Source organism: Athene cunicularia, assembly GCF_003259725.1.
Source record: "Athene cunicularia isolate RWA chromosome 4 unlocalized genomic scaffold, athCun1 chr4_part3, whole genome shotgun sequence".
NCBI lineage: Eukaryota > Metazoa > Chordata > Aves > Strigiformes > Strigidae > Athene > Athene cunicularia.
Window position 1 is genome coordinate 11,693,596 of NW_020799100.1, and position 10,601 is coordinate 11,704,196.

Below are 10,601 nucleotides of genomic sequence, written 5' to 3' on the forward strand. Positions count from 1 at the left end.
GAGCTCATCTGTGGCTAGTCATTTGCCTGGGCCACTCTCCAGAAAATGCAGTTAGGTGGCAAACAAATTGACCAAGAGCCATACCAGAACAGACAAGGTCAGGTGTAGACTGTGCTGGTTTTCATCCTTCTTTTTACTGGTGTTGCAAAAGCAGATGAGGCAGATGGCTGACCCCATCCTTTTGAGATCTCCTGCAGATCCTCACCGTGCAAAGGATCCCTACAGCAAACCTCAAATATCCCCTCCACCCTTCCCACCCTGGGCAAAACTGGAGGCCAGCATCCTGGCTCACGTGCCTGCCGAGCAGTAGCAATGCCACAACTAACGATGCACTCTCCTTCCAGACCTGGCTGGGGGCTGACCTGGCCCCCCACACCAGTGACCAACTCTTCTGTTGAAAGCAGATGGATTTTGGCATGCTCCTGTAAGGGAAAGGAAATCTTTTTTTCTTTCCCCTTCTTCTTCTTCTTCCCCTGCATTTTGATGGGGCTTGAGATCTCTCGGAGGAAGACGCTCTTCCCTTTTTATCAATTAGGAGCACACACGCACGCTCTCTCGCTCTCTCTCCCACCCCTACTCTGCTTTCCTCCCAGCTCCCCTTGGCTGCTGGTTTCAGACAAAGATGTGTGAGTTCTTTGATCTGCCTGGCAGCCACCGCTGGGGGATTGGCTTGGAGGTTAATTACACACAGGCCGTCTCCAGCTGTGGCAGGGAGCCATTCGGCTGGAGAGGGAGCTGTCCCTTCTCCCCCCCAGCTACAAACTTCAAGGGGACAGGAGGGCAAGGAAGGTACCACTGAAACCCCTTTTGATATGACAAACGGGCTCCTTGCTTGCCTCTCTGGTTCTTGTTTTGTTTGTCTAACTGGTATTTGAAATATGGATGAGCTCTCAGTCCTGAGGGTCCAGCCACTGTCTTAACAAAACCTTGTCTTCTTCTCCCCCCTTCCCCTTCCCTCCTGGGCAGACCTGGAGTTTAGTTGTCCTGTCTGTCTGTCTTGCCTGTCTGTCTGTCCTTGCCTAGGAGCCCTCTGCCAACCTGCCCGGGACTCAGCCCATCTCGCAAGGAGATGCAGGGGCTGGACCCTGTCCTCAGCCCACGGTCAAGCAGCACTCTGCAGCTGTGGCAGAAATGGGAAGCCTTGTCCAGCAGAGAAAAGTCGTTTGAGCTGATGGCTGGCACCCAGGAGGTTTGCATTCAATCCCTCTCTCTGTAGCTGACTTACTTTGTGATTATCTTCTTTTTCTTTCTTTCTTTCTTTTAAAGCCACTTAAATCCCTATGTGCCTCAGTTTCCCAGTTTCCACAATAAAGGCAAGAAACATTTATCTGCTCCTGAGGGTTGGATTGAGGCTGATTGATTTGCTTGTCCAACATCCCAAACAAAGTAGTGCTGCAGAAGAGAGCTGTTGATGTAATCCCCCCTGCATTAACAAAATCCTTCCCAAAAGGAGCGTACATAGATGCTTCAGGGCAGGGTGTGGTTGGATTTCAGCTGATTTTCAGTGGCTCATGGGCCCCTCTATTGTCTTCTGGGGTCCCCCACCATATCTAAGTGTGCAGCTGGAGTCAAAGGATGCCATGCAGTGAGCAGAGGGAACTTCAGGCAGTGAGATCAACCCCTCAGTAAGATCACAAGTGGGCAATAGTCTGTATCCTCAAGGGCATCACACAGCCTAGCCTACACCCATACCAGAGTGCAACCCTGTGCTCAGATCTGGGCCTTCTTCCAAGAAGATTTAGGGCAAGATCCAAATTCCTCATGCAAAATGCTTTTCTACTGCAGTTGAGAACTACAGCCAGCTCTGCTGCCTGTCAATGGAAAATATCAATGATTTGGGGCAAAACATGCCTGTCTTGAGAATTTGCATGACTCTAACCTGCTCATGTGCTTGCTGGGGACATGAGCAGAGTTCAGAGCCAAGCAAGCAGAGGGCACACATCTGCATACACATTTTTGCCAGCAAGTGGAAGTTCAAGTGTGACCTGTGCACAGACCTATGGATGCATCCTGAGCCCTTGCACACCATAATGGCATTTGAACTTCTTAGATGCAGGGGCTGCTGGTTTGGGCAGCAAAACAGTATTGAATCTGATATTGGTTATCTTGGTTAAACTAACAAGGAGCTGTAGTTCAGCCTCTTCCTCTGTTCCCTCTCCCTTCCCTCAGTACCCACACACTGCCAGGTGAAAGAGGAAAAAAAAGCTCAGCTGCTTTCTCCATCCATCCATCCATCCATCCATCCATCCATCCATGCTAAGGAGTGACACCATGGGTGATGAAGAGCTGGGGAGCAGCACCCAGGGCAGTGTGCATGCTGGAGGGAAGGGACTTCATGCCCCTCAGATTGGACCAAGCTGCCTGTCTCAGCTGCCCAGACTGAGAAGCTGTTCCCATCACGCAGCAGCAAAGCGATTGTTCTGTGCTGCGGGCCTTTCACGGCTTCGTAATGAATAGGGACACGGCTAACATTTTACAAAACGCTCCTTCTCCCTGGGAGACAGCCAGCACTGACACTTTGAAGCTGTTCCAGAGTCAACAGATTCAAGAAATGAGACTAGTGGAAGGAGACGGGCACACAGCTTCCTAGCTGCAGGCAGGGGAGGAGGTGCCATCCTTCAGCCTCAAGTGCCACCCAGAGATGATAACACTGTGGGATGCTTGGGTGAAGTGCAGAGCCCATTTCTGCCCTTGTTCACATTTGTGGCAGGGCTTTCTCTGGATGGAAAGAGAGAGCTGCAGGTGATAGAGATGATGGCTTGCTGCCTCTGTCCATACTGTCCAGACCTTCCTTGTGGGCTGTACTGAGGCTGGTGTGATGTCCTCCCTAGCTCATCATGTCTGTTTGAAAAGCTGCTGTGTGGGCAGGGGACACATCTGGTGCTTGAAGGCCCTCTGGAGACAGCACTGGAGAGGTAGCTCACACCAGCTCCAACCACCTTAGAGTCCTCACTGCTCTTTCTTGAAAGGCCGAATTACAAATGCATAGACCAAGTACCTCAGAGAAAGTCCCTTCCCTTTCTCAGCCCTGTCCCTGCTTGGACTGTCACCTTGCTGCTGTCACCTTTTGCCTCCTGCCCTTCTCCTCCAGCCACCCCGCTGAGTTTCTGCTCTGCCAAGGCAGGAGATGGAGGAGGGAGAGATGGGAACTCCCTCTTCTGCTGTCCAAATCTCAGCCCCTTGCAGCAAAGCTTGTAATAACAGATATTGAAGGAGGTAAGAGCACCAAGGGGAGACTGCTGACTTGCTACCTGTAGAGGCTTTTCTGTCTCTTGCTACAGAAATTTGGATAGCGAAGGAATCAAAGCAACTCTCTTCTGCCATCACACCCCAGTGAAGGGGCATGTGAAGGACACCGAGGCACACACGAGTACAGGTACTCTATTCCCACCTTTTCTCTATACATCAATCGAAGTATGAATGAATGAGCATCCCAGGCCAGTGGCAGGAACCATTTGCCTGTGAATCCATTTTAGAAGATCACAGGACATATTTGTTGCTGTAATTTCCCCACTGGGGTTGTGACAGAAGCAGTGAGAGCCGTGGTTGGACCATGTCCTGCCACCCAGGCTTCAAACGAGCAACAAGTCACCTAGAAACTCAGAGACTTTGGGTCCCCATTACTGTCAACAAAAGGCAGCACGGTCCAACAGGTCAATCCGTTTTCTGTGGGTGATCAATTCACAACTTCAAGCCAACACTCCCACATCTCTCCCTGGCCACAGAGACAGCCATGGTCTGGCAGGTCTGGGTGAGGAGATAGTCTGTATTGACCATTGCTTTATGGAGACAGCCTGTCACTAGTGTTGAAGGTCTTCCAGATCCCTGTGTGATCCTCCAACTCTCTCCATCTGCCTCCAGTGGATGAGTCACTGCTCGTGTTGACTCTGCCAAGTGGTGTTATTCACCATTTGCTTGTTAAATGTTTCTCCTCAAGTTGTCTGCAAATGAGTGTATTAAATAACACATCTAAAAAGTTAATCCCCTTCTGTTTTACTTGGCCAGAGGGACCCTGGGGGCAGGTGGGGCAGGAGGGGAGAGGGGAGGATCTGAGGAGACAAGTTGGCTCAGAGAGTCTGTACTTGTACTGAGATATGTGGGAGCAGGTCCCCAGGGCCTGCCCATGTCTGCATGGGAAGCCCTGGGTACAGAAATAGGCTTTCGGGGAGATGTGGAGGTCAGCAATGCCACAGCAGCAGCTGGTTTGTGCAGAAATAGCTGTAGAAGTTGTTCTTGTGTGAGGCCAGAAAGCTCTTACTGGAGCTGCCTTTCCTTTCTGGAGCTGAAGCCTTTCTCCTGATTGCCCAGGCTGTGGGCACCTCTTCCCTGCACTTCCCCGTAAGTCACATCCCTCAACCCATGCTAAGTAAGATCTCGCCTCCTGCAAGTATTGCTGCACCCCTTTGCTCTGTGATGGGGGAGGCAGGAGCTGGGGACCCCCCTGAGAGCAAGCACGCCCTGGGCAGGGTCCCAGCCAGGGAGGGAATGGTTAATCTCCTGAAGCGTTGAACCCTGGTGGGCTTTTTTTCTGCAATAATGAGAAGTGGAGTGTGCACATCGCAGTGTGATTATTACCTGTTTATTTTTTCATGAGGCTTCTCCACTGTGTGTCACTCTAGTGTCATCATCCGTAAACACATTGATTTAACCATTACTTTGGAACAGCACTCGCCTCCTCCACAGGCTGGATACTTGTCCCCCGGGGGGACCTGGAGTGACGAAGCGGGCTCAGAGCTCATCCTCAGGCTCTGCTTCACTCCTCCTGCAGTATTTGCCCCTCCTCTAGCTCCTCTTTTTCCGTTCATCTCTCTCTTTCCTCTTCCTCTTCTTTACTCCCTGCTCATCTCTTGCTCCACCTCCCACTCCCATTCAGCTTTCTGTCCCCTTCGTTTCTGCCACCTGCATTCAGCCGCAGGTGAAGGACAGCCACGTCTGCTGCCCCAGCCTCACGCTCTGCAGACTCGGCAGCAGCTCCAAGGATCACCCCCTGCCCTGCCTCCCTTCCAGCATAGTCATGAGGGATGCTCCCAGGGGAGCTTTCCTGCTTCTTTTTTTTTTTTTTTTTTCATCATCTAAGGAGAGAGCAGTTACCACAGGGACATCCTAAGGGGGTTCCCCAGGGAGGTCCCTGGTGCTGATTGTCCCTGGATAAGAAGGGAACTGGCTAGTTTAGATTTAGAACCCCTCACTATTAACCACTGGAGGTAGATAAACTCAAGCCACCCTGGGGGACCTGCTGTACTGGCTTCTGCTCACGCTTGCAGGTGCTGGCATATGGAGCACCTGGGCACTGGGCTGCTCTCGGAGGAATTAGACACGGTTTTAACGTGAAATCCACACATCATGGGTTGGGGGAAGCTCTCAGAAATTGAGTATCACCACATAGGGTGTTAGCAGAGTTCTATCTATTCCGAGGGGTACCTTCCTCTCTTCTCCTATCCCTGTACCTGTAAAACATGTCCTTCCTAGAAAACTTTCCCCAGGCAGCCTGTAAGTCAGAGACCATAAAGGATGGTGGATTAGTGGTGTTGTCATACTATGGATGTTGTCATTATAAAGGACATAATCCAGACCTTTGCACCCAAAGTGGATAAAAAGGGTTTCATGTACAGGACTGTGGGACAGCCAAAACTGAAGACCAGCCATCTGGTGCCATTATTCTAGGTTCATGGCTGAGTTTCTTTCCACAGCTATTGCTCTCCCTCCTCTCTTTCTTTCACTCTGCAGTTCGGGTCTGTTAGGCTTGGAGCCAGTACTTGCTGTGGTACAAAGGGAAAGCCTCAAGGGAGGTGCATGAAGTATTTTATTTTTGAGAATCCTGCAAAAATACTTGGAATGAATTGAGAAAAAATAGGGAAGAATATTTGAACTTGAAGCTTTTCAACAAATCCATTCTTCTGATTCTTTTTCCCTGTTATGATCCCCAGAGCAGACAAGGGCCAGGGAGTCTGCTTGCCCCTCATTTCCACTCCATCAATGGACCTGTTTGCTCCCAGCCTACTGTCACTCTGTGAGGGAAAGGGCCCAGGAGTACAACTAGTGTCATTTGGAAGCAGTGCACTGCCCCAAAGGGGATGTTAGGCAGAGCCAGGCACAGCATTTACCAAAATAATTCCCCTCCAGACACCTTTGTGCTTAATTCAGGCTGAGGAATTGGTGACACTGGGGACATGCCACAACATGTGCAGCCAGGTCTTACTGCTCAGGTGCCACCAAAATCACTAGGAGGCACATCTGTGTTAATCATCAGAGAGCTGGGGACCACTGAGGTGGAACTGGCTTGGATGCTGCTCCACAGTGAGTCCCACCTGCTGAAAAAGTCTCCTTGGGTAGAGTGGTACCAGCTGCTGCTTTGGCCTTGAGTCACGCCAGGATACAGCCCTGGAGCTCTGCTCTTGAAGTTATTTAATCTGCTGCATGCCTCCTCTGCCTGTGCAAAACGGAGGCAGGTCCTACCCCACCTCTGCAGTGCTGCACGCATGAATCCATTAAAGTCTCCGCAGTGCTCTGATACTCTGGAGCTGAAGGACCTATCAGTACCTTGCTAAAATGGCTTTGCTAATCCCTGCTGCTCACGAAGGAATCAGCAACGGTCCCTGAGGGACGCTTTTGTTCTGCTGTCAAGGCCTGGGCTTCTTAGCTGAATCTAACAACCCTGAATGCTTTTGCAGGAAAGCTCCCTGTGCATTATTTATTATTGTCAGGATTGTTACACTTAATAGTCACACTCACCTGCCCACTGCATGCTGCAGGGTGATATGATGCCTTCACAGCTCTGGTGCTGCTGATGCACGGTCCTGTCCTGCAGTGACAGAAAGGTTAGTATGAGTGTGGCACGGTCATGGTAGATCAGGGTCTTTCTTGGTCAAAGAGAAGGTCCAGGTGTCTACACAAGTGAGGGATGCTGCAGCCAGTGCTGCTTTAGGAGGTAAATGAAGGAAAGCATTCAGTGAGGCCATGGCCTGAAGGGAAACAATGAGGAGAGTTTACAGATTGAAGGGAAAGCATCTTCTCCTAAGCATCTTCCATAGCATGGCAGAAAGTCCTCTGTCTGAAGGCTAGTGAGGAATTCCTGTCTCTAGAGCAAGCTTGGGATGTTCAGGGAGCGAGGGTGAAGAGAGTAAGAATGGAGATGGTTTTAAGGACTTCACTTGTGATGAAGACTGAGGAATTTCAAGGGGCACAGCCTCCCTCCCCCAGAATTCTTATGAATGTCAAAGACTGATGGCAATGTCCTTCTGGGGACCTCTCAGCTTATGTGGAAACAGGACACAGGGGCACCACAAGCTCACAAATCTCCTTCAGAACTGCACAGCCACATGAACCCATGGTATATTCAGGAAAAGTCCTGCCTGTCTCCTGTGTCAGAGGGGAAGGGGTTCTGGCCCTGGGGACTTCTTTCTTGGAGACGAGCTGCAAGTCTGGGCTGCCCTTGGAGGATGGGTAGATTGAGGGATGCCTGGTGTGGATGCCTGTGACACTGGCCTCATGCAGTGCTGCAAGGGCAAGCCGGGTCCACCAAAGTTTACAGGCTGTGCACCAGGCAGTCACCATCTGGTCCCCACCACTCGATCTGGTCCCCACCACTTGCAATGGCCACAGCCAGGCAGGCAAGGGGCACCCTGGAGGGAAACAAGAGCAGAATGTGGGAGAGGAAAGAGGAACAGGGAGGCAATGGAGAAGAGGAAAAGGGTGCAGAAAAGAGGAGGAAGAAGGGAAAGCAGGGAGAAGAGTAAGAACACACACTGGAATCCAGAATTGGTTTTTCCCTCCCAGAAGCTGCCCAGTTTTAGCAAAGTCCTTTTCTGTCTTTAATGAATTCTGGCTCCCTTCCCCCTGCCGACCCTGGAGAAGATGGAACATATCCAAGAGCAGGAGGGAGGGAGCGGTGAGAGGGGCTTGGAAATAAAATTTAAAGGAGAAAAAAAAAAAAAAAAAAAAACAAAAGACGAGACTCCTCTTTAAAAGTCACTTTACATCCCCTCCCTGAGCGGGAAGGGAGCACGGGTCATGTCAGAGCCCTCCGCCGATGTGCCTTGCCTTTGCCGCTTTGCTAATGACACTGGAAATATGCTAAGGAGCTGGCTGCGAGGGGCTTTTCTAATGCGGTCACTTCCTGGGACCTCAAAGAAGCTTTAATTGCAGGGCCGCGGGGACGGCAGGTGTGCTTGTCATGGCTAATCAGCGCGCTGGGCGCACTGGGCCGCCCGCGCCAAGAAAGAGGGTTTCTGGCGCTCCCCCTCCCCACCTCGCCCTTGTACCCCCCAACTTTTCAACCACTGCACACCTGTCAAAATGATTATGGGAATGAGACTCCATCATGGGCAGAAAGAGCAGATTTGAAGGAAATCCTCTTTCTCACTCACTCTCGCCCTTTCTTTTTTGTGTGTGTTTTTTTTATTCTTTTGCTCACGTTCGCTCAGCTCAAGAGGGATTAAGAGAAGGGGGGAAAAAATCCCCCTGGTAAATGGATCCTAAACACGCATTGTTGTCGGTGGGTTTTTTTCCCTGATACATTCTGGAGTCGTTAGCAAGGTTTCCACACCAGGAACTCATGGATAAAGCTGTAATGCACCAAATATGAGGCAGCTCTTGTGAGAAACACCAGCCTCCTTGTACACTGCATCTCTTGCACACATACACATACCCACAGCACACACATATTCCCCAATAGAGAAACCCAGCACTTGCACACACACAGAAACTGTGCACAGCTGAAATTGGTTGTGTCCTTGTTTCCCAGTGGCTTGGGAAGCAGCACTCAAAGGCACAACCACCTTCACACAAATGCACACACACTTACACACATGGATAAAGGACCACAAACCTGTATTCACATACATGCACTGAGGCTTTCCCCAGCTATAAGTGCAAATACTCCAACTCAGCCCCACATGCATATACATCTATCTGCCACTAAGCAGCTTTCCTCCACTTTGGTGATTTTAACTCAAGTGGATGACACTTTCTCATTAAATTCCTTGCTAAGTAACAATTAGCAGTGAACAAAGCATATAAACGCAGTGTTGGTCTGTGCAACCTGCAGCAGCGCTGGTGGTTGCAGAGGCAGGTCTGACTCAGAGGTTGGGTTGCTCCTTGTCACGCACAGGCATCAGAAAACCAGTGGGATGGTTTATAAATGAAAAGATGTGTTAGAATAAATCACAGTCACCCACACAGGCCTTTTTACTGAATCAGTCTTTTTCTGCCCACCCTCATCGGACAGACTGAGAGACACCAGCCGTGGTGCAGCCATCCGTTGAGATGTCAGCCTGCTGCAGGCGGACAGCTGTCTCTGCAGATGAACGGAGAAGTGTCGAGCTCTTCTGACATGTCTCAGTGTGTGGGGGGCTTATAAAAACCCCTCTTAGACTGTACCAGTCCTGGAGGTTGTTGCCACTCTGCTAACCTTTTAGCACAGGCTCTGAGCGATGCTTGGGCTGCCCAGGTCATGGGACCTGCTTCTAAACCTGCAAATAAAGAAATCCCACCAGGAAGCAAGGCAGAGGTTGGGAGGAGAAGCAGGGGTTGTTGTACAGGTTGTAACGTGGTGCCAAGTAAGGTGGGGGAGCTGCACTATATGTATATTTTATAGTACATGTAAAGTGACTTTTAAAGCATCTCCAGTGATGTTGTGACGCCAACTGAGCACAAAGCTGCTCTGAATCTCAGTCAGTCTTATCTTGGGTTGCTTGGAAATAAATTGGTTTATTCTGTCTGCCTTCCCCTGACTTCTCCATCCCCTCCTTTCTGCCTCCCATGCCTCCACCACTTCTGTTTGCTGCCTCTTTCCTTCCAGCCTTCTGCTTTGTTTTGTGGAGTCATCTCTTCTGCTACTCCAACCTGCTGGATCTTGTGTCTGGCCATTGTTCTTTCTCTGCACCTCCAACACAAACGTGCAACACTCAGTGAATCCCTGAAGCTTGGGAAGCATCAACCAGTGGTGCTGCTCTTGCCATATGCCTACAGCTCCTGATTCCAAGCCATGGCTGCTTTGAGGTAGAAGGAAGCCATCATCAGCAAGATTTAGCAGCAAGCCTCCAAATTATTCTTAATGGAGCAAATGTTCCCTGCTCCTCTCCCCTCTTGAAAGCTTGTCCCAACATCTCCCTCCTTGTCCCATGCCAACACCGTAACTCATGCCTCCCCTACCTAACTACATTCCAGACCAAACACCAGCCTCTTCCTTCCTCTCCTTTTCCTCAGACCAAATCCTCTCCACAGAAGCTATGCGCATTGACCAACAACTGACCTTGCAGAGTATGACCTCAGTCTGTACACCAGCCATGCCTCCAACCCACTGCCATTGTTGTGCACAGGGGCTTGACTGCTTTACTTCACAGGACCACAGAATAATTCAAGCTGGAAGGAACATCACGAGGTCTCTAGTCCAAAGTCTTGTCTGAATTTGGGTCAGCTATGACCCTCAGGGCTTGATCTAGTCAGGTGTTGAGTGATTGCTCAGCTTCTCTGGGGAATTTTATGGTGATTTTTTTTTTTTAAATTATATCCAGTCTGAGCTTCTCTTGTTTCATCTTGTGTCCACTGTCTCTGATCCTCCCACCACGTACCACTGTCAAGAGCCTGGCTTCATCTTTTGG

At 50.2% G+C, this 10,601-nt stretch overlaps 1 long non-coding RNA gene across 1 annotated transcript in view; it reads left to right on the top strand.

The window, feature by feature from the left end:
• The window catches only part of LOC113479931, a 66,790-nt gene extending 65,458 nt beyond the window's left edge, over positions 1-1,332 (top strand). The window contains exon 4 of the long non-coding RNA XR_003398383.1: positions 1,024-1,332. This is a non-coding gene — a long non-coding RNA (uncharacterized LOC113479931). The remainder of the gene's footprint in view (positions 1-1,023) is intronic.
• The last annotated feature ends 9,269 nt before the right edge of the window (positions 1,333-10,601 follow it).